Source organism: Corythoichthys intestinalis, chromosome 21 (genome assembly GCF_030265065.1).
Source record: "Corythoichthys intestinalis isolate RoL2023-P3 chromosome 21, ASM3026506v1, whole genome shotgun sequence".
Lineage (NCBI taxonomy): Eukaryota > Metazoa > Chordata > Actinopteri > Syngnathiformes > Syngnathidae > Corythoichthys > Corythoichthys intestinalis.
In genome coordinates this window covers 29,821,696-29,847,286 of record NC_080415.1, presented here as the reverse complement: position 1 = coordinate 29,847,286, position 25,591 = coordinate 29,821,696, and the positions used below count along the sequence as shown (strand labels likewise).

The window sequence follows — 25,591 nt, the reverse complement described above, 5'->3', positions numbered from 1 at the left end:
CCGCCTCCGAAACAGTCTTCTGTGTCACCTGCGCCTCAACAGTTGTATGATCAAGATTTGTTGTTCAATGTTGATGAGCTGAAGATCCACATTCAAGAGTTTTATCTCCGTTAGCATTTTAGCATAGCCGTGTAACCGGAAGAAAACGAAGTCGTCAAGAGTCCCCGAAAACCCTACTAACACAACGCCACACCTCAGTAGTGGCTTGGCGGTAAATTACAGAGCAACGCCGCAGAACTATCGAATGCTCATTGACGCCGTAGTCGGTTCGCCGTCACCGCAAAGCAGTAGCGGTACTCAGGCTTTAGTCTTTTGGACAGAAATACTAAGGATGTCCTGATCCGATCACGTAATAGTTGCAGCACTAGTGCACTATCATATTACATGTTGTCAGTTTCCAATGAAAAAAGCCTGAAGATTTGGTCAATACACTTAACCTGTCTGTACGTCGTTATTAACCTTGTAAAAGAAGTTCACAAAAACTGATGTAGAGGTACCTAACATTGACACCTGTGGTTTAAAGATGTGTACAAACCAAACGACTAAAATCTGAGTCTACTTTTCTTGAAAGTTCTGTGACAAACAAGAGTGTCAGTAATAGGATGCCCTGTTGGAAGGACGCATTATTCCAATGACCTCATCAATGCGTATAGGTCCAAAACAGCCTTCAAGATGGAACTCCTGTCTCTCTGCCTGTTCCTGCTGTTTGCGCTGCCATCGTCTAATCTGTGCTGTTGCAGCTGCACATTATGTCACCATGTCCAGCAGGCCAGACTTTTTTCCAGACGAGAGTGAGGGGGGCGGTAGTGGTGGAGTGGGCTCTTTTCTCTCTTCCTTTTCTTGCACCGGGCAAAGGATCAGAGGCTTTAATATGGCTGCCAGAGAGACAACAGCCATTTAATAACAATGCAATCGTTGCTCACAGCAGTAGTCCGGTGTTGCTCAATACACCCCGCCGTGTGCAGATGGTACATTGTCTGCGATGTCCCAAAACATTCTCAGTCTCTCTCTGAGAATTGTCGTCGATATTTAACCCTTTTCCTGACAGAATCAACATGTTATCACTTAAGGGTGTGACAAAACATCGAAATGGTGATATATCGTGATACTTTATATCCCAAAAGGTTATCAATATGCTCCTGCCAAGAATTGAGATATCGTTTTAAAAAGATGTCAATGTTTAAAAAAAGGAACCAACAAGTTCCTGCTCAAATCTTCCACCATAATAGTGTCTCAGGTAACTCTAAGGCTGGCATTGACGGTGCTCGACGCCCAATCCATTTGGACTGGGAACGTTCGTTTGTTCGTTCGAAATAGGGCTGCAGCTATCGATTATTTTAGTAGTCGATTAATCGATGAACTATTTAATTCGAATAATCGAGTAATCGGATACGGAACATAAAGAATTAAAATACCTGACACGGTATATAAAAAATAAATAAATATTTTAAAAAAAGAAAAAGAGGATCTATGTACAACAAAAGAACAATTGGCTAACTTACATAGCAAAAGTTCGCTAGCTTAAATGCTATAAAATGCTAACGCTTTTTTACAATGCTCTTAACAAATGTTTCTGACACATATTCCCACAAAAAATGGCTAAATATACCTTTAAACTAAATTCGGAATGCATTAAAAAAAATCATTAGCTCAAACAAACGCTTATATTGGTCTTAACAGGGAGCAGATGGATTCAGCCATGTAAAATGAGGTAGACTAGAGGGCTGTGTATCCACCCAAATCAATAAAAATTTGGGCTGTCAAACGATTAAAATTTTTAATCGAGTTAGTCACAGCTTAAAAATTAATTAATCGTAATTAATCGCAATTCAAACCATCTATAAAATATGCCATATTTTTCTGTATATTATTGTTGGAATAGAAAGATAAGACACAAGACGGATATACTGTATACATTCAACATACTGTACATAAGTACTGTATTTGTTTATTATAACAATAAATCAACAAGATGGCATTAACATTAACATTCTGTTAAAGCGATCCATGAATAGAAAGACTTAGTTCTTAAAAGATAAATGTTAGTACAAGTTATAGAATTTTTATACTAAAACCCCTCTTAATGTTTTCGTTTGAATAAAATTTGTAAAATTTTCAATCAAAAAATAAACTAGTAGCTCGCCATTGTTGATGTCAATAATTACAAAATTCTCATAGTGCTTAAACCCATAAAATCAGTCGCACCAAAGCGTCAGCAGAGGGAGACAAAACACCAAAAAAACAAGTGACAAGTTGCCATGACACTGTTCTGTCATTTTAATCTGTTTGGGCGTTTTTAATTTTTTATTTTAATTTTTCTGTAAATTATTGTTGAAATGGAAAGATAAGACACAAGACGGATGTATACATTCAACATACTGTACATAAGTACGGTATTAGAACAATAAATCAACAATATGGCAAGGCAAGGCAAATTTATTTATATAGCACAATTCAACACAAGGCAATTCAAGATGGCATTAACATTAACAATCTGTTAAAGCGATCCATGGATAGAAAGACTTTTAGTTCTTAAAAGATAAATGTTAGTACAAGTTATAGAAATTTTATACTAAAACCCCTCTTAATGTTTTCGTTTTAATAAAATTCTTAAAATTTTCAAATCAAAAAACAAACTAGTAGCCTGCCATTGATGACGTCAATAATTACACAATTCTCATGGTGCTTAAACCCATAAAATCAGTCGCACCAAAGCGCCAGCAGAGGGAGACAAAACACCAAAAAAAAACAAGTAACAAGTGGCCATGACACTGTTCTGTCATTTTAATCTGTTTGAGCGGGGCATGTGTGTTAATTGCGTCAAATATTTTAACGTGATTAATTAAAAAGATTAATTACCGCCCGTTAACGCGATCATTTTGACAGCTCTAATAAAAATAAATGCAAACACTTTCAAAACAAACCATTACAACAACACTGTAATAAAAAAAAAATACTCGAAACAGCTAAATTTAATTTGAATCTTTTTTTCTAATCGGATACTCGAGTTAATCGATTAATCGTTGCAGCACTCATTTGAAACCAGAGCATTCGCAGTCATTCTGTCCGATTTTCGGGGCATTTACAGGTCACTTGCTGTTCATTTACAGGTCATTTCCTGTTGAGTTTGAGTCACTGCGTATTTATTTGGGTGATTCCCAGGTCACTTCCTGTTCTGTAACTCAAAATAAACAGGAAGTCATCCATAAAATACCCCAAAATCAACAGGAAGTAACTGAAAATCAACAGGTAAATGACCTTAAATGGCCAAAAATTACATTGGCTGGCATTGGCTGCCACTGACATTCGTTCATTCGCTGCCATCCCTCCCAGTTCAAACGGATTGGACGTCTACTAGTGATAAACCCATTCCAATTCACAGCAGAAGCTTGTTTTTCTGTTTATTAGTTGTTTGTAGAATATCCTAGAAGGATTTCCTGACCAATGTGTCGATAATCGTTATCGCCATATCGTCAGATCATCGCTATCGTGAGCTTTGTATCGCAAATCGTATCGAAATCGTTAGTTAACAAGAGGTTCCCAGTCCTATAATCACAGCAGTTTTGGTGTAATGAGTGTTTTTTTTTGTGTGCGTGTAGCATCCCGCAGAGTGGGGACATCTGGAAGAGGCGTTTCCGTGTACAAACAGTACGAGTTCAAGCCGCAATTGTCATCCACCCAAGGACGTAACAGGCTTTCATTAGCATACAAAAAGAGGGATGGAGGTAGTCGAAAGCGGGGGGTTCCATTCAAATCAACACAGTTAATGTTGCCATAAGCCAGTCACCTTGCCAAGTTACCCTCAAAACTCATTGGAGGGCAATTACGCTGCATTTTGATGAAAATGACCAGTAATACAGCGTCGCGACGGCCATTCCGTAAAGGTGGATGTTCATTACGTGCCAGCGGGAAGAGCTTGGCCTTAATAGAGTGGCGGCCATAAACATCCTTCATCATCACCGGGCCTGCCATTTGATCTCCCCTCAGGAGGATTGCGGGGGCCGGCCGTCTTCATTTCTTGGTGTGTTTACTCAGTGATGGACTAGTGGCGGACAAAGCCGACGCGCCTGACAGAGAGCTGATTAACGACCGAATTACAAAACAACTCCGGGTCACCTTCCTTAACTTTATGATGGATGGTCCGAATACAGTGTTTCTGATGGCTTTGGGTAATAATGGCAGCACTTGACCTGTGTGCAGCTGCATTCTCTGTTCTCGCTCTTAAAATATGAATCGACGCTTCTATAAATCAGCAAACGCCGCAATTAGCACTCATAACACGGAAGCGAGCGGTGTTTCACTAGCGAGGCGGCCCGGCGTCTGCACAGCCTCCGTTAGCGCTGCCTCGCTTTGTCGCCGCCGTCACGGGCGGTTTACAAGGCTGCAAATGAGGCTCGCCATCTGTCCCACCTCGATGAGAGTTTTGCGCAGCTCTGGCATGCCTGACTTCCCCCAAATGCTGCACAAATGTTTGGAGACGTTACATAAGCGGCGAGACCTTCACTCGGGTCGACGGAGGGAAACTGAGATGGATGGAGCGGGAGAGAGCGGAAGCGCGAGACCGAGAGGTCCTCTTGGACTCATGAGTAGCTGTGCGCTCAAGCGAACAATAGCACTACCGGCGCGATGGTGTATTATGTAAAGGTTAAAGTGCCAAAACAAAGAAGTTTGATACATGAAGGGCATATAATGACTAAAGGTGTAACGGTACATGTATTTGTATTAAAGCTGAAACGAATACTCGAGCAACTCGAGTTTAAAAACTGATCCGAGTAATTTTATTCACCTCGAGTAATCGTTTATTTTGACAGCTCTAAGCATCACGTTTTGCTCGGACTACTTTTAATGCGGGACAATGCGCTGATGCCACGTGCGTAGAGGAAGAAGCACAAAAAAAAAAAAAAAAAACTTACTGCAGCCGACAGCCGCTACAAACGACGTTGCTAAATACTAGCCCGCACGATGCTACGTTGGTAGCAGGTAGCGTCTGATGAGTCTCATAGTGATCACATGTATGTTGAACTACATGCGAAATGACAGACTTGGCCGCGTCTGGCCAGCGTTAGTAAACAGCCACCATCTTAAAGCAGTAGAGCGCTAAGCACTAATAAAAAGCGCTAAGCGCTAATAAATAAGATTAACGTTACGGTCATCACCTCACGTAACGTTAGCCCTGCGGAGGGCTAAGTTTCTATTAATTATGACCACTGTCGATGCATGGCTAATGTGTCTTACATACAGGCTTTTACATAACATAGCGTTGTGGAGTGATGAGGGTGTAAAATAAAAACTCAATAATGCTAACTATCAATTTTAGCTCAGTAGTCATTGCTGGATAAAACACCAAGTAGCACTGGTCCCAAATGTGCTCCAATACAGCCTATATCATACATTTATTTTGAACACTGCAAAAACTCAAAATCCTATCAGGACTTACAGTTTAGACTAACTTAAAACTTAACTAGAACTTAAAAATGGCTTGACACAAATAGAAATTCAATTGAAACGCGTGGGAAAAAATCCTAATTTAAGTGATGTGTGTTATCAAGCGTAATGACATTTTTAGGTAATTTTTTTTTTTTTAATAAGATCTGAAGGTTTTTTGAGTGAAAGCACTGAATTAGTCTTTTTTTTATTCTAGTTACATCTGAGATGCAATTGTCGGCTGTTTTCAACAATATACATCGAAAATAAAGACATTGATTGACTGAAAATGGTTCAAGATTAGATGAAATGTCTTGTTTTCTCATGTACATTTATAATTGCTCTTCACCTAAAAATATATTTGTTTTATCCGATTAATCGATAGAATTTTCAGTCGATTACTCGATTACTAAAATATTCGATAGCTGCAGCCCTAATTTGTATTGAACAGTTTCAGTACGTAGTGCTCGGTTCGGAACGGACGCGTACCGAACGAGTTTCTGACGTAATGTAACCCTTACTTTTCGAGGCTGTGAGTCGATCGGGTTACAGTTTCTTTGTGTAGATTATATTTACTGCGTCTTCTCTATAATGAGGACCAACACGGTAGGAACGTATATAACCCAGAAACGTCAATGGCGCAACAACGTGGCCACCGCGAGAACGCAGTGAAACGCGGGCATTAAAGTCAATCAGCCAATGCACACCAGTCGTAGTGCGGCCGCATGTTAGACGCGTACCAGAAGCGGCTCAACACGACGCAGGCGAAAAGAACGACAGAGTTTATTATTTGACGCTAGACACGACCCTCCTGCGTCAATACTACTACCGCTAGCTAGGACCGGGCAGACCGGAAGTCACTCGTTTAAAAATACAGTGGATCCGGTCGATTTTCAAACTAATATGCAATCGTAACCCACTTTTTGAGTCCATCAGATCTCTTGAGTGGTAGCTCGGGGCACAGTTGACTTGTCTTTGTTGATTTGCTGCTGTCTTCTCTGCTATTTAAAAAACCAACAAGGCCCCGTGTTCAATACAAAACCCTCCTACCACAACAAACCAAGTACAAACTAATATTCACATAGGAACTAAAGTTATACAACATAAAATATACAATATAAATGAATACTACATCAACACATAATAAAATAAATAATAGCCCATTTAAATAAAATAAATTGAAATGAGCTAAAACACCTGTAATTAAACAAGAATAATACACAGATCCTGCTTATACAATTAAATTTATTCATTTCTGTGTGGCGCTTTAACTTGAGAAAATCCACCAATAAAGCTTTTGAAAACCGTTCATAAGAAAAAGAAAAAAAAAACGATTCATTGAGGCATTTCATTTGCAAAATACATGTTAAAATCTTCATCATTGGGATTGCTTTTCTCTTTGGCACAGGACTTCTTTTTTCTTCTTTCTTTCAGAAAGAAAGCTGACCAATGCACAGGGTCTGTTGTTGGATTATCTTTAAATACCCACTACTTTTTGAGCAGAATTCTAGCTTTGTATAGACTAATGTTCCTATTGTTGAAAGCACAAAGGTGTGTAATAAACAACTAGCACATTTATTGTTGCATTTTGTTTTCTTACTGTACCGAAAATGAACCGAACCGTGACCTCAAAACCGAGGTACGTACCGAACCGAGATTTTTGTGTACCGTTAGACCCCTAATAATGACACAGACTTAAGAAAGCTTGGACTAACTATTTGGAAAACGACCACTTCAGAATGTTGGACTTGAGAAAAGTCTTTATTACGGTTGGGCATCGTTTGAATTTGAACGGTTCCGATTCCACATTTCGATTCCGGTGCCAAACGATTCTCGATTCTGATTCTTTTAATAGGCAGGGTCAAAAAAATTCCAACGTTTATATTAATTTCTTCACTTCTTGATTATTTTGTGGCGCAGTTGGTAGCTGGAGTGTTCCTTGGACCGAAAGGTCAGCGGTTTGATTCCCGGCTAAGATTGCCCACTGTCGAAGTACCCTTAGGCAAGGCACTGAACCCAAATTTTCCTCCAATGGGTTGGCAAAGCCTTGCATGGCAGCAGCACCATCGGTGTGTGAATGTGTGCGTGAACGGTAAATGTGTGCTAATGTAAAGCGCTTTGGGCATGGTAACCATGTAGATAAATGCGCTATATAAGTACCGTCCATCCATTTTTTAAATTATATGAACTTTCAATTAACTTTGCTATGAATTTCTCACAGGGCTATTTTTAACTTGTGTATAAATTAGGGCTGTCAAAATTATCGCATTTACGGGTTGTAATTAATTTTTTTAACTAATCACGTTAAAATATTTGACGCATCTAACGCACATGCCCCGCTCAGATTAAAATGACAGCACAGTGTCATGTCCACTTGTTACTTGTGTTTTTTGGTGTTTTGTCACCCTCTGCTGGCGCTTGGGTGCGACTGATTTTATGGGTTTCAGCACCATGAGCATTGTGTAATTATTGACATAAACAATGGCGAGCTACTAGTTTATTTTTTGTCTGAAAATTTTACAAATTTAATTAAAACGAAAACATTAAGAGGGATTTTAATATAAAATTTCTATCACTTGTACTAACATTTATCTTAACAACTACAAGTCTTTCTATCCATGGATCGCTTTAACAGAATGTTAATAATGTTAATGCCATCTTGTTGATTTATTGTTATAATAAACAAATACAGTACTTATGTATAGTATGTTGAATGTATATATCCGTCTTGTGTCTTATCTTTCCATTCCAACAATAATTTACAGAAAAATATGGCATAATTTATAGATGGTTTGAATTGCGATTAATTACAATTAATTAATTTCTAAACTGTGATTAACTCGAATAAAAATTTTAATCGTTTGACAGCCCTAATATAAATATCAATCTTTAAACTTGAATATGATGAAGTTTCTTTCCACAGGAGCTCAATTTCAGATATTTTTCCAAAGCTCAGGGAGAAAACATTTACACATATTCTTTTGCCTATGTTTTAGAGTGTCTTATGCTGCAGGCATTTATTGTATTGCATCGTTTGTTTTAGGTGGTATTTCTACAAATTAGTTAAGCGCTGACATCTTGCAGATGTCAGGCGGGGAGTGTTCTGTCCCTTGATATTGACTACTTTTTAAGTTTGATTTCCTTCTAAACTGATTTATTCTTTACCCGTCCACAAGATGTCCCTATTGTAACTCTGGACTCTACAGTTTTTCTTTGGTTTTGCCATGTGTGCTTGGCTTCCCCTAGTGGTGACTTAGTGGAAGTAGCAGGCAAATGTATAGACGCTACACACCTCCTCTGCAATAGACCCTACCCACGTGACGTCACAACTCCGCTCTCCTGAATTGTACCGCCCAATTGTCCGTCAAAACATAGTGTTAACCTGTTACGGCTACGTACATTCCTCCTATTTACGGCGTGTTTTTCTGCTCCTTAACATTAATAATCAAAATGGTGAAGGCGTGTGTGGCTGTTGGTTGCACTAACAGAGAAGATGGAAGGAGAGACTTGAAGTTTTACCGTATTCCGAGGGATCCAAAGAGGAGAGCGAAATGGACGGCTGCAATTCGACGTGAAAACTGGGCACCAAAAAATCACCACAGACTATGTAGTAGTCATTTTATATCCGGTAAGATGCATTTAAGATATACTTAGAGGGTTTTGGGCTGACAAATAACCACAATTAAGATCATTGCTAGGCTAATCACCGACAACATACACGTATGTATGTAGTGAGAGTGCTATCGCTAAACCATATAAACATTAAAAGCCTTAACTCCATTGACAAACGACATGAAATTCATTAGACTTGACAGTGGATGTTAGCAATAACAAAAGATTTTGAATTGAAAATTTCGTAACTCACCTTTCCAAGCACAAGATAGATTCCTGCCGAATTTTCGTGGACGAGGACCTGTTTCACCCAACCAGCAACGAAGTATTTATAAGCCTCCAAGCTCTTGAAGTTTTTCAAATTTTCGTGAGAATAGGCTGATTTTGTGTGGACAAGATAATTGTAAATATCAGCGAAGCAGATGTCAGGCAGACAGGGCGAAGACAGTGGGTCGAAAAACATCGATTTGGGCATCAAATATGGATCTGGCGACTGTATAGAACGAAGCTTTTCCACATAACGCCTTTTATGCAACACATCCAGTGAGTTTACGGCATCAGAAAGCACCGGGTCTTCCACGAAATGCATTTTAAATTCCTCGATCAATTGAAACCAATGCTAATACAGAGACAAAATGACGGACAAGTGGGCGGAACCATACAGCGAGCACGTGGTTTTGTGACGTCGGTGGGTAGGGTCTATACACATAGTTGGGAACCCTTGATAACAAAATCTGCAAGTTTGCACGTTTTAACAGAGGGTCTAATATCATTTTGGGGTGTTTATTCCGTAACTTTGTCATTTATTTGCAGCGAAGCAACACGTTTTTATGCTAGGCTAAATTAGCTATTTCATATGATTTGCTCGTAACAGAGCTAGTCTTCATGTGGCTTCTTCTTCGTGGTGTTCAGCAACTATTTTTTACGGTCGGTAGTCAGGGTATCAAAACTTGGAATCGAAATTTAAAAATTTGAACGGTTCCAGGAGAACCGGAGTGTTAGTCCCGGATCCCATCGATGCTCGATGCCCAACCCTAGTCATTATTTAGTTGACAAAATTTGTGTCATTTTGGAAGAATCGGAGCGGTGCATAGAGCTGGGCAATCCGATTAAAAAAGAAATATAGAAATACGAAATATTACTATTTGTCCTTATTAAGCCCATACATTGAAAAGTTGTATTGAACAATACGTATTCTTGAATTAAGAACATTTCTCACGAACAAGCTTTTTTTAAGATTAAAGCTGCAAATTTATTGCTTAAAATAAGTCTGTTAACCTCATTTTCAGCTAGCTATTTTGCTTATTTCAAGAAATCTCAGGGAGTAAAATTCACTTAAACCACTGGCAGATAATTTCACTAATTTTTAGTAGATTTACACTGAAAACAAGGGAATTTGGTTTTAAGTTGTGTTTTTGCAGTGTACTGGGTCCGATTGTGACAGGTAAATTATGAGTCACAAATTCTTACCTACCGCCACAGAGTATAAAGTTCAACCTCTATGACAGCAGCCAGGCTTGAACTGAAGCTAAATTTAGCACCAGTGTAAACAGTCAAATCTCTCTCCTACTGTTTGGGTGCCATCATGAAAAGACTAGGGGTTCAAAATGAAGGGCCCCTTTTTATGGGAAATGCAACCACTTCAATGAAGTTGAAATGAAAAGCTGGAGAGGCTGGATATCATATTTTTGGGAAACTTTATGACTGAAACTTAGAATGAATTGACATCAGTGTTGTTTTTTGCAACCATTTTAATTTTCGTCTTAGTCTTTTGGACGAAAATACCTAGTAATTTTAGTCATATTCTAGTCATCTCAAAATGTGTTCGTCTCATCTAGTTTTAGTCAACGAAAACTGAGACAAATCCAGTTTTAGTCGACAATTCTCAAAATGTTTTTGTCTATAAACTTCAAAAGTTTTAGTTCATGAATAAATAAATAAATACATTAATTAATTAATTAATAAAATTTTTCCAACAATTTGACAGACAACATGACAGACGAGTCTACAAGGACATCACCATTTTCATGATGATAATACACACTCAGCAGGAAAACAGCACATTATTTGCAATTAATCAAACTCACTCAATCACTCAAGATTTTAAGAAGACACTGAGTCACCGCACTAAATGCTAATGCTAACGCGAACGCTATGCTAACGCTACAAGTTAGTTTAGTGTGTGATGATCACTGAGCACAGACCTTTAAAAGCTAAAGCAACATGGCATATCTGGCCGAGATAGGAAAGCATAGGTCATGGGGCGATGCACGTCACATGAGTGACACGATCTAACACTGCTACATGCGTGCTAACTATACATACAATAAGAAAATATCACACATTGTGAATTTATTACGAAAACTATGGTGAATTTCCTTTTTTTTTTTTTTTTTTTTTTTTTTTTTAAACCTGTACTGTTCAGCTGTTTGACACGGAGAATGGAAGTCTAAATGCCCGGTTGGTCTGAACAGTTTTAATGTTTCACATTGAGAGTATGACATACTCCCATGGTGATCATTCAACATACCTCATTGATTATAACAAAACAGCGAACAGGAAAGGGTTATGTGGGAACAGAAGAAAAAGAAACACAAGAGAAGACAAGAAAGACAAACAACAACAACAAGAAATATATTGAACGTCTACAGTAACTACTAACATGTTGGTGCTGTCGTCAGCTAGATATATTTTCGGTTGACACCATGTGGGGGGCCTGTTGACCAGGGAAAGAGGGGGACGGGGGTGGGGGAGTCTATAAGCTAAGTGATTGAAAGGGGTCGAGTGTACACAAATCAGTTCTATGATCTAGAACCCAGTAATCGCATGAATCCCTTGTGAGTGTAAGCCCGTTGGCGACCGACAATATGCCCCATCGCCAATCCCTCACCCGAGCGCGCCCTATCACATCCAGCCGTACGCGAGCCCCACCAAGCGCGCGACAGCCACGCAGAAGAGCGGCGACGCCATGCGGGCGCCAACCCAGGGCCACGGCCCCCACCCAGCAAGCCCGGGGAGGTAGAGCGGGCTGGGGAATTTATGGCGAATTTTCATCTCATTCTCGTGTCATCAGACGACAACTGGCATCCATCTCGTTTATGTTTTAGTCTCCTAAGACACGTTTTCAGCACGTCATCGTGACGTCACCTTCATAAAAAAATTGTTCGTTGACGAAATATTTTCGTTATTGTCAGAGTTGACGAAAACAACATTGATTGACATGATATTCCAATCCATTTTAACAAGCAGGGCCTGATCATTCATTCTGAGCACATTGAAGTGAACCCCTAAGAATCCTTCAAATATTTTCAGACCTTTACACAGAATAAAATGCATACCAGACACTTAATGAAAAGGAGGCTAATCCCATTGCTTCCTGCAGTCTTGGCTTTGCTCGACATGATCATTAACCGGACTGATCCGAAGATACAAACTGCTGAGCGGCACATAGCGTGAGATGAAGTAGCGCAGCCACGCCGCTGTTACCATGGCTGCCCTTCACCCCCCCACCCCCTTTTGCTGCCTGCGCTGTAATTAACCGTGCTCAGCAATTTTCCTCCTCTGTATTGCGCTCATGTTTTGCTTATGTGCATAAGAAACAGGCTAATTCTCTCAAATTAGAATCACTGCTGAATTCAAAATTTGAAGGGGAAGAAAAAAAAAAGAAAACACACGCAGGCTAGGGAGAATGATGGCCAAATAACAAGCTTGCCTCATATACAATGAATCCACTTAGCGGTCCTGTAAACACTTGAAAATGAAGCCTGTTGAGTTCTCATCTGCAGAATAAAACCAAGGGCATCACAGGGGCGCCTATCGCAAATCACATTACAGGGACGTGAAATTAACCCATCCTCTCCAAACATTTGGCCGTTGCACTGTATAACCTTGAAACCACATTTGTCTTCTTTGTGCGTGGAAGCCGTAACTCCCCCGCCTCCCCCATCTTCTTGAAAAAGAGCGCCTTGGCGTTACTACAATGGCTCCAGTGAGGTAATTATTCAATATGATCCTTGGCTGCGCTCGTGATACCTTGTAATTTCATTTCACTTACGTCTGTTTTGCGGCGCAACGCACAATGAGGGGTCCCATAAGACCACTTCCTCCTTAAGATAATAAAGGCCTTTTGTGCTCGCCTTTGAGAAATCCTTGGTGGATTACGCCTGTGCGCATCAATTAATATGCATTCAATGAAGAGGATGAAGACGTAAGGAAATAATCAGTCGAAATTTACGCCGACGAAACGTGGCCCGCGTGGGTTTTCCGAGCTTTACAAAAAGGTGAGACCTAGTAGAGGTAACCCATCTGCTCGGCGACCGCAGGAGGTTCAGCGGCGACAGCTTCTGCCAAAAAATGACATCTGTTAACGTTGGGAAACAGAGCAGATAGCCTTATGTAAGTAAGACCTATCGCGGCATCTTTTCCCTTTGAACGGCGCTCGGCTCGCCCTGCCGCTGCGATAAGGACTTCTGTAGCTCCAATTATCCTTTCACCTACATGAGACACAATCATGTCAACTGTCAGTGAAGTGAGGTGGGAAAGTCCGATATCATCCTCGCATTCAAGCAGACAGTTTATCTGGTTTGTGTGGAGAGAAACAAAGACACCAAACTTCCTGAGACACCAGACAAGTGACAAGCAACTTGTTTCCTTGAGCGATGTTGCGATGTTGCGAAGGAGCAGAAGGTGGGGGTGAACTCAAGACGGTCTGTCTCAGTATCAAAACAAAGTTTAGGAAAAAAGACAGATTTACTCAAAACCAGAAATGGGTGATATGCTGTGAAAATCTAATCCCTAATTCTTAGTAACCACTATTTCAAGCCTGTAACTGAAGGCAAAACTGCTGTCTTCAATAAAATCTCTTTCTCCTCATCTCTCCCTATTTGTGCTGTCACAAATACAATACAGTGATCCCTCACTAATCACTGTTTATGTGGACCAGAATCGACCGCGTAACCTGAAAAACCGCTAAGTAGTGTCAACCGCTAGCCCCCTCTCCAAGCTGTTCTCACTTTATCATGGGATATTTACACCAAAAGATATTAGCTGGTAACACTTTATTTGACGGCAGCATCATAAGATTATCATAAGACCAAATGAACCCCAAGAAGCTTTGAACCAATTGGCTTCAAAGCTTCATTGCTTCAAGAAGCTTCATTTGGCCATCACTGCTCCCTTGGGGAAGACCGTCAACCTCTGCTGCCAACTGCTGTCAACACTGTTGTCATCCAACATGCCTCCTAGCATGCATTACAGCGCTACAGACTTAAATCAGAATCAAAATTCATGTTTTGAGCTAATTATTTCTTCAGTTACTGTTCTAGTTGTTTCATTAATTGCTAGATATGTTATTTGGTACACTTTATTTGACAGTGGCGGCATAAGACTGTCACGAGAACTATGACATGACCCTGCCATGACCATCAATGAATGCTTATGACAGATGTCATTTTGTGTCAGCCGGCAAATTATCCCACTTTTGAATGGATGTCAAAGATCTGAGCTGGACATAAATTGAGTAAAGTGACATAATTTGCCGAATGATACTCAATGACAACCGTCACAAGCATTCATGCCCATGATAGTGTCATTTCATAATTATGACGGTCTTACAGCAGTCTTATGACGCCGCTGTCAAATAAAGTGTTACCTATTCACCCAAATAAATCAACAAATAAGCCACACTGGACTATAAGCCACATGATTCAAAATGAGGGAAAAAAGTAGTGGCTTATAGTCCAAAAATTACGCTATATATAATATCAAAAAGTGCATATAACACCCTATGAATGCATATGTTATCATTAGAACATTAAAAAATAGTTTAAACACATAAATAAAACATTAATAATATAAATAATGTCAATCATATGTACTGTACATTTTTTTCTCACTCTCATATGATACATGTGTGAGGATGTGTGTGAGTAAGTACATATATACGTAGATGTAAATTCGGGTTAAACGATATTGGAAAAAAAACTTACATTGCGACTTTTTATGGGTTTGCGATATGTTGCGATACATATTGCAATATTAAAACTAGAAGATTTTTTTACCAGATGACTTGAATAGCTTTGTTTGGGAAGACTTTGGTTGACTCATCATGACCACATTGTATTCATATAATACAGTTTACTCCAGGCTAAGGGGATTCATCTGTGAATTATGAAGACTGATGTATATAAAAGGGATCCAGGAGGCAGCATCTCTTTACACTTGCTGCATTTATGAAGCAACACAGAAGGTTACGTGTTTAAAAAAAAAAATAAAAAATAAATAAAAAATAAAAAAAAAAAACAATTGCACATCCTGCGATAGGACTATTGCGCATGCACAAATTGCAATGGTGATGTTCAAACGATATATTGTGCAGGCCTAATGTAAATGAAGTGTACATGAATATGTTATAACTAATGCTGCAACGATTAATCGATTAACTCGAGTAATTCAATTTGAAAAAAAAAGCATCAAATCAAATTCTGCTGCTTCCAGTTTTCATTTAATTAGAGTGGTGTTGTAACTGGCAGTGAATATGACATACAGTGGGGAGAACAAGTATTTGATACACTGCCATTGGCAGTGAATCAAATACTTGTTCTCCCCACTGTAACTCATTTTACTTAGATGAATCCAGCTGCTCCTTGTTAAGACCAACATTAGTTTGAATTTTTGTTTGAGCTAGTGTTTTTTTTTTTTTTTTTTATGCATTCGTAATTTAGTTTATACGTATATTTAGCTGTTTTTTGTAGGAATGTGTTTGAACGATTTGTTGAGAGCATTGTTAAAAAACGTTAGCATTTTTTAGCATTTAAGCTAGCGGATTCTTGCTGTGAAAGTTAGCCAATAGTTCTTTTGTTGTACTTAGAGCATCATTTATTTATTTATTTTTCTAAATACCATTTGAGGCTAAGCTCCGGTATTTTTAATTTTAAATAAAAGTACAATTCTGCATTAGCAAGCCTTCGTTTTACATCCCTAAAATTTATTCTGCAACACATTAAATGTTCGTAATGCGATTACTCGATTATTCGAACTAAACAGTTGATAAATTAATCGATTACCATATTGGCCCGAATATAAGACGGCCCTGATTATAAGACGACCCCCTCTTTTTCAAGACTCAAGTTTGAAAAAAGACTTTTTGAACACCAAATTAATTTTTATACAGAAAATAATTACAGTACATCTGAAACAAATGATTATAACAATATATTTGAGAGAAAAAGAATTTTATTTTGCCTCATTCAAATCTTAATATCTGAACATCTAAATATGTGAACTAAAGTACAATCACATTCGTAAATGAATGGCTTCTGGTTTTTGAAATGTAAATAAACCAATCTATTGTGATAAAAACAAAATCGCAATAACTGCATTAACCATCAAAGTGAAGTCTAACTAACTGTAGTCTTGAAACAAATCTGAATAAGCAAAAAACATTGCAATAAAATAATGCAAACTGGTTAAACTAGTACAGTGCTTCTCAATTATTTTCTGTTACGCCCCCCCAAGGAAGACGTAAATGTTTCGCGCCCCCCCAAACTCTGTAAATAGTATCATTTGTCTATAATATTACTATTAAAAGTACGCCTCTGCCTCACATTGTATCTTTTTTTCTATTAGAGAAAATAACAGATATCAACTTATAAAGTACAGTATAACTATTAACATTGTTTTGTTTGTAACAGAAAAGACTTAACGCGCATCAATTTGCCTGAATTAAAAAAAAGAAAGAAAAAAAAGTCACATCCAAACTAAAAATACACTTAAGGTACATTTTTGACCATTTGATACTGAAAAATAAAATCAGGAAATAATAACAAATTCAAATTGATTAGAAATATTAACTCATGAGGACAATATGCCAAAAAATGTAATCGAAAAAACAAAACTGAATAGAAGGAAAAAAAGTGTCTTTGGACAGAGGGACGGTTTTATTTTCGCTGCTCCCAGTATCACCTCCAGTTTGCAATGATGTGGGGTTATTTGAGCATGCTAGCATACTGAGCATGCTAACAGTGCTCACTGGTTTACTGATATAACACTGACAAAGCGGGACGATTGTTGGCAATATTCGGCACATTTTCGCTGAAAAACAACCAAGCGGCTTATCAATGAGATTGGGGTCTAATGTCTTTAAGTGGCGTCTTAATTTATTTGGCTTCCGGCTGTCCGCTACAATCATTTTTAGACACAGTAAACAGTGGTCTTTCCTCGTCTACCACTGTATTAAATGTCAAAGCCAAAAGGCAAACGGCCGAAAAAAGCGCATTCTCGGCGGCCGAGGGAGAACCGTGGGTGAGGGCGGTTGTCGTGACGATCCCAAGCCGAAAATGGCACCTCTCGGGCGGACACGTGAGAACCGGAGAAGACAGTGGGTCGCTGCGTGAGTCCGGCCGGAAAACGGCTTTCGAAAACGGCGCACAGCTCTCCAGTTCTTCATGAATCTCTTCCGTGTGCTCTTGCTTACTTCAAAAATACTGTGCGCACTTTGAAAATGAGAGCGCCACTGCCACCCACTGAGTGGATGTGCAAGTACACTTTATTCTAGTACGGCAAAAAAAAAAAAAAAAAAAAAAAAAAAAAAAAAAAAAAAAAAAAAAACATGTTCCCCGAGGTCACACGCGCCACCCCTGGCATCGCTCTGCGCCCCCCTGGGGGGGCGCGCCCCACTATTTGAGAAGTACTGAACTAGTAGCTGAGATCTGTCATGACAGAACATCGCTTCAATGATATCTGGTGCCATCTAGCGTCGTGAATGGGGAGAGTAGCTGAGATCTGTCATAACAGAACATCGCTTCAATGATATCTGGCGTCATCTAGCGTCGTGAATGGGTATAATGTCTAGACCGCGAATATAAAACGACCCCCTCTTTTTCAATTTTATTTCAATGCAAAAAACACCGTCTTATATTCGGGCCAATACGGTAATTCTAAAAATCCTGTATAGTACCCTTAATTGTAGACCAGCAGGACATTCACTCCCATCAGCGGTGATAGACGTTCAATCCGTTTAAACTGGGTGTCTATTCCAGTCAATGGCATCCTGATAATTTCAAAATTTTCAAGTTTGAAGTTATTCCTTCAAGTATCCTGAATGAAAACAAACCCTTCATCAAAGCCGAACTACCCTAACGTCTTTTAATTAGCCTCATTCGACATCAACATTGACAAGTTGCTCGCTGCAGACTGCGCAAGCTAATAAATATCAGAAAGTTTGAACACAGGGCTGATTAAATGGCGCTCTCCCCAAAAATACATCTACTCCAGAACATATTTGACGCCTCAACCCGGCGGGTGCGCGACCGCACTGACACACGCTCATTTGCAGGCACTTTCAAGGGAAAGGCTGCTGCTGTAAATCCCAGCTAATGGTCACCAGCGAGGGAACTTTTTAACACGGAACTTAGAGAAGCCGCCGTTACTCACCCGTGGAGAGGGAGAGTGGGGGTTCGTCCACGGGTTTGGCGGATGGTAATAAATATTGCAGGGCGCCAACAGGGGTCCCTCTTAGAGAGTCGTTCAATTGCCTTGAGTGATAGGTCGCTGCTGGGCAACACACGGTGGAGGATGGCAGAGGGCGCATTCCTCACGAGGGGGAGTCTGTTCGAGAAACTCGACAGCAGACATTTTTAACATTAAGAGAGAAGAAGAAAAAACAGGAAGCGGGCCGCTTGTTTAACTTCTGTCAAATAACTTTGTAGGATTAACAGCCCGCTTTAATGGAGTTCATGGAACTGTCCACCATTTGAACTACTTTCCTGGAGATAACCAGGTTGATGGAAGACTCTTGTGTGATTGGATAGTGGGGAACTAGAGCTAAACCTTCGTTACGGTGTCACAAAAGGGGCTGAAAAGAAGGTCATTTAGTTACAGGAACTAAAAGTATGAAGAATTTAAAGTTCCTGAAACTTTCAAATTTGTGGGGATCTATTATCTAAATTTAGTCCACTGCAAATAGAACATACTGCCACAAGATATCTTTAAATCTACAAATGGATTAAACTAGGGCTGTCAAATTTATCGCGTTAACGGGCGGTATTTAATTCTTTTAATTAATCACGTTAAAATATTTGACGCAATTAACGCATGCAGTGAATGACCCGGTCACGCATTGCCTCAAACAGATTACAATGACGCCGTTAATGCACATTAAGAGTGAAGAGAATGCCACCGGCCGCTTGGGGACAGCGCCGTTCCATACTAATGTTATTCCTTCTAATAGTGTGAGAATTAGTAGTTGTGAGACGTTTATGCTGTTGCATTGTGCTATTTGTGCTCCACACATATTTCTATTAGTTTTCTTTAAGTGGCAATTATGTGTCTCTTGTTGTATTTTGGCTAAGATATGTACAGAGATATACAGTATATGTTATAAATGCGAGTGGACACAGGCGTTCATTGGACCACGCCGTTTATTGGAATAAGCTTCGGCAACTCCTTCACAACAAACATAAGTATAATTTAGTGAAAGCACAACAAAAATAATATTCCTATCTCAAAAAAAATAATGTTCACAAAAAGAAAAGCACTTCAGTCTGGAGTAATGAGGCCCTATTCTCACACAGTTAAACAACAATGCAAAGTGAACTGGCATTCCCAATCAAAATAGCTATGCAAAATACACATAAAACTTACTCAGACTTTGGTCACTCTGTTCTTATTATTGTTAGTTTTATTCTTATTATTATTATATTAACTCTACTTTTGATCAAAAATTTTACAAATTTTATTAAAACGAAAACATGAAGAGGGGTTTTAATATAAAATTGCTATAATTTGTAACTATAACATTTAATTTTTAAGAAATACAAGTCTTTCTATCCGTGGATCCCTTTAACAGAATGTTAACAATGTTAATGCCATCTTGTGGATTTATTGTTATAATAAACAAATACAGTACTTATGTACAGTATGTTGCATGTACATATCCGTCTTGTGTCTTATCTTTCCATTCCAACAATAATTTACAGAAAAATATGGCATATTTTAGAGATGGTTTGAATTGCGATTAATTACGATTAATTAATTTCTAAGCTGTGATTAACTCGATTAAAATTTTTAATCGTTTGACAGCCCTAGTTTAAACCTGATAATGCCCGATTAATAGTTTTGAGAAAAACAAGAATTGTTGTTTTATGCCTGAAGATAGTCATTTCCATATGGTTCTGTATACCGCATGTGATTGATCAATATCTTGATCTGTTACACACAGAACAACCACTGTCACACCATTTAAATGAATGTGACCTACTAGTTAGTGCATGTTTTAACAGTACCTTTAGTTTCTACTATATTCTATATTTTGAAAGGTTTTAAGACGAGTGTTTAAAACTTTTTTTTAAGATCGTTTCCCTCCAAAAGCGGCCACAAGTGCGATTACGGTCTGTCATTTGCCACTTAGTGACTTGTAAGAATTCTAATTATGATTTTCAAATTAGCCATGTCAAATCATTGGCTGCTATTGATAGCGATAGACGTCTAATTCATATTGACTGGGAGGGCTGAAAGCAATCATGCGATCTGGACCCCAGTTCAAGTAGATGCAATTTCTATCAATGAGAAGTAAATGAATAAGGTTTTGACAACGTTATACAGTCTCATCCTTCAAATATGTATAATAAAAACCTTGTCTTACGACTACTCAAGCTTATGTTTTTGCGTCACGAGTGATTGACTTTTGCTTTGCACATCAAAATTTTGAGACACAAGCTTCAGAAGTTCCGCCGCTGCATCTAACGTTACAACATCCACCAAGAATCCCGTTCCCGTTGAACAATTTCACATACACTAATAGATGCGTTTTTCAGCAGATGATTATAGTTATGTAAGGGTGAACATATTTTGATTTCCAAAAAAGAGGACACTCAGCCCGGTCTTGAGATACTTAAATTTGACTTGAAGTTCACTCAAAGATGCCTATCACTTTAATATATTTAATGTGTGCCTCCTCTGTCAGAAAAGAAACATTGTTTTATTTAAAAAAAAAAAAATAATAATAATAATAATAATAATAATAATAATAGCTATATACTCAAATACACAAATTCAAATTCACAGAGGTTACCTAAGAGGCTTTGTTATTACTAAAATAGCGCAAAAAAAACCCCACTGGAATTAAATAATGATTTTTTTTTTAAATGCCTCTTCTGTATTGGCGAATCCTTGAACAAAATAATAGCGGCCTTTTCAATTCTTACTGTACAAAAAAATAATCTGAAACAATGTTCTTAATAATCCTCTTTTGTAGAAAATCCAGTTTTAGCAAAAAACTCATTTCTTTTTCAAGCGAAATAACGTAAATTAAACCGTAGCCTCAAGACTATCACTACAATTGTCGTTGACAAATTGTTATTCCCACTCAATTATTTTTCTCATTCAGCGTTCTAGATTGCACGCAAACAATAACCGAAATAAACTGACAAACAATTCAACCAGCATGTTTCCAAACGCCTCAGTTCAACACTACATATCCCATAATGCCTAGTGCTGCTTACCTCAGTGACAGCTAGCACCGGTAGCCGAGGCAAAAATCAAAGATGGCTAAAAAACTTGACAATCAACGGCAGCGTAACGATGCGACAACAAACGGGATTTTACAGATCACACCAGTACAAAAGTGTACATACCAATAGCCAGTTAGCTCCTGTTGTCACGACTCCCGAAGGTTTGTTTGTGAATGAGAATTGACAGTTCACGACTTCACGCCATGATAAAGCCAGTCCATGCCTGTTCACGCATGTGCAAATTTGTATCCAAAGTAGAATAACGGTATTTTTGGCCTAATTACACCTTATGGTACATGATCATTTGATTATATACGTATTGAACACAAGTAGTGCTGCAACAATTAATCGATTATTTTGAGTATTCGATTAGAAAAAAATCTAATTAAAAATGCTGCTTCGAGTATTGGTTTAGTTAAAGTGGCGTTGTAATGGTTTGTTTTGAAAGTGTTTGCATTTAGTTTTATTGATTTGGGTACACTGCCCTCTACTCTGCTTCATTTCACATGGCTGAATCCAGCTGCTCCCTGCTAAGACCAACATAAGCTAAGTTTTTGTTTGAGTTAATGTTTTTTTTTAATGCATTTGTAGTTTAATTTATAGGTATATTTGGCCTTTTTTTGTGGGAATAAGTGTCTGGACCATTTGTTAACTCATTTGCTCCCAAAAACGTATAAATACGTTCTATTTTTAATTGTTTCAGTGTCCTAAAGACGTATTTATACGTCTTTTACGTGTTTTTTTTTTTTTCCAAAAGAGACATCTCTGGGTTGTGATTCATTTTAGCTCCAAAGCACAAAGCTGAAAATCCATTTAAAAGCAATAAAACTGGCCACTAGAGGGCAGTAGCGCATTTGGTAAGACTCGCAACCCTATTCAACGGCAACGAACGGTCGGCGGAAGACGACCGAATGGATGCCAGGCGGCGGACGACCGAGCAGAAAAACCGGTAGGACGCCCGGGATGCCAGGGGCTGGACGGCTGAGCAGAACGACCGGGACCATTAGATGCCGTTGAGTCCGTGCTGCTCGCGAGCAGAGCCCACTGAGACTCCAAAAAAAAAAAATCATCTTTTTGAGACAGGCAACGATGAGGGAATAGTTTAACCGGCTGTCACGGCCACAATAGCGTCATCTTTCAGTTAGTTACGTGTAAATAAAAGCTCTATTTGTCTTGTTGTTTCTGTTATTTTGTAAAAGGAAAACAGTCAGATGTTTGGGATGTAACTAAAGCAAAAAAAATAGCTGTGTTAAAGTCAAAGTTATGTTTGAAATGTATGCTTTCACAAAAAGCTCAATTTCTCAGTTTTTTCATCAGAAATTGGAAATTTGCTCAAACTCAGCTATTTTCTAATGCTGACTTCTAAAGAATGGAAAAGATATGAACTTACATTTTTCTGCTGAAAGAAGAGAGTCTAATCTTTCTTTTGGTGGGTTCCGTGTTTATATAGCAATAGAATAACATTTTCTGTGGGCCTTGCAAAATCAGTCAAAATCCAGTAAAACGGCCGGGAGCGAAGGGCCTTGCTCTGGTGAAAATGGCCGAGAGTGAATAAGTTAAGAGCATTCTTTAAAAAAATACAAATAAATAAATAAATAAATAAATAAATTCATTTTTTATTTATTTTTTTATACTGTTTGAGGCTCAGCTCAGGTATTTTAATTGTTTATGTTCCTTATCCGATTACTCGATTATTCGAATTAACTATGTCATCGATTAATCGACTACTAAAATAATCGATAGCTGCAGCCCTAAACACAAGTCTTAACAACTGGGCAAGCTCTGAGGGAACACATCACAGGCAGCATATTACCATAGTATCCTGATCCTGTGCCAATCGTCAGTCCCCAAAAAAAAAAAAAAACGGACATTTTCATGAATTTATAAAACCCCGTCGGACACCCGTACAGGATGTAAAAAGTGGACATGTCCGGGCAAAAGAGGACATTTGGTCACCCACTCACCCCAAATTATGTTCTTTTGGAAAAAAATGTGAGCTGGTAAGTTTTACAAGAGTTTAAAAGTATATTCAACTGAGTGAGAAAGTTGGTCCAAAAAAAAGAACAATTCATTTGAGGAAGGAAATAATGCTATTTTAGGCTCAGCCACAAAACACCCGACCGTGGTGCTCAGTGCTTAGCTTATTTCATGAAATAGCGTGAAAAATCATAACAAAGCAAGTGTCAAAAACCTGAAGGACCCTCCCCACCCCCCGGCACCACCGCCCACCCCTGAGAAGGGTTCACCACGAGGGCATTCGATAAAACAAGGGGTCAGGGTCACTTCCACGCGACAGATGCGACAATTTAGCTGCGAGCTGTCATGTGTTTAAGTGATTCGGGGCCATTTTGATTATGGTTTGATGAATAAACATGTGTCCTTTTGGCTTCATACATTTATAAACGACCCCGAATTTTAGTGTTCAGCTATTTTTATTATTTCTGTGACTCTTAGTTGTCATTCAGAAGACCTTTTGAGTTACAGTATTTCAGGTATAAGGCTAAAAAATGTGAGAAATGAGCACTGGCTGAAAAAGAACCGCGTTTTAGACTTGTGAAGATAGTTTGGAGGGGGTGTGGATGAAGCCTGGCCGGCAGAAGAGCTCCACCGCGGGGACCTGACTCAAGGAGGTGAGGGGGGTAGTGGTGGTCTTGGCGGTGGGAGGGGGGGATTAAAAAAAAGAGGATGGCGTCGTTTGACGACCGCCACAACTCAGAGTGCGACCTAATAGCAGCTTTGAGGGGCCATTCATTTGCTTTCCAACTTCGCTATGCTAACATATTTGCCGTTTTCGGCGGCAAAAGAAGGTGGGGGGGGGGGTCGAGCTAACCCTCGCAACGGTGCTAATGGAACAAGGTGGCGGACATGAACGTGGGGGGAGGCGCGCTGTCAGTTGGACCGACCCGCCGCTTCCCCTCCGCGGCAAGGTGGCCACACATGGCCGCTGGAGCGAGCCTGCCTCGCCGCCAACTGTGAATGAAAACACCGCCGTTCGCTTCTTTTACCTTTACGAACTGCAAAAGGGGGATAAGTTGACTTTTTCTAGGCGTACGTCGTCGTCGTCTTCGTCGTCGTCTTGGTGGTCAACGGCGAGGGCAGCATCATCACCATCCGTAATTCAGATTCCACTTTATTAATCCTTCAGGAAAAGCTGGAATCTTCTTCCCTCGCTTCTTTTTTTTGTTTTGTTTTCCGGCCAGCTAAAATGTTGCGATCGGGTGCACGCCGCCTCCTTGTTGATTAAAAGCCGAGTAAGTGTTCCGCCGCTTTATTTTCTCCTCTCCGCCTCTTTTTTGCTCACTATGTGCAACTCTTGTGTGTGTGTTTTTCTTCTCTTTTTATCAAGGCGGGGTCTTGGCTCGTTCAAGCCAATGACATAAACCAAGAAGCCCCCCGCCCTCCTCCTCTTTTTTACTCCTGTGGTCAAAGCATCTCTCAGCCTGGAGCAGTTTTGCACTCTGACAATCATCCCTTCCTGACACTTACCAAATGCATATGCCTGCTTTCTGGTGCAACATTGCACATAAATATGACAGCAACTCCACATTTGGATGTCTTCTTTGGCACGTGCAAACTCATGAACTATTTGTAAAACGGAGCAACTAAGTAAAGTAATAAACCAACCAATAAAACTAACAAACCTCATTTAATCCCCAACAAAGTAGCTAACGACAAACTAAGTAATGAAGTTACTACTAAAACAATCACATTATGAACTAACCAACAATGTAGCCAACTACCTTTGAATCAAATAACACACAAACTAACCCAACAATACAAGTAAGCACTAGTTTTATCTCTAAGACCTGACAGTGTTGTCACAGATTACTTGAAAAAGTTATTTAATTACTGATTACGCCTTTTTTGTTTGTTTGCTTGTTTGTTTGTTTGTTTTTCAACATATTTATTCAGATTAAGCATTGGAAGGAGATACATATAAGATATGTTTTTTTCCAAAGTATAATTAAAAAAAAAAAAAACTTATGTACAGTGGGGCAAATAAGTATTTAGTCAACCACTAATTGTGCAAGTTCTCCCACTTGAAA

General features: G+C 39.1%; 1 protein-coding gene across 3 annotated transcripts in view; it reads right to left on the bottom strand.

The window, feature by feature from the left end:
- The window catches only part of ctbp2l (C-terminal binding protein 2, like), a 164,025-nt gene extending 139,129 nt beyond the window's left edge, over positions 1 to 24,896 (bottom strand). Inside the window, exon 1 of one of the 3 annotated variants that reach the window (XM_057826303.1) lies at positions 24,551 to 24,896. The gene's annotated coding sequence lies outside the window, so the exon portion shown is untranslated. Of the gene's footprint in view, positions 1 to 18,468; positions 23,358 to 24,550 lie in introns of those variants that run through there. The other 2 variants (XM_057826300.1, XM_057826301.1) reach the window with 2 other exon arrangements.
- Positions 24,897 to 25,591: the final 695 nt, after the last annotated feature.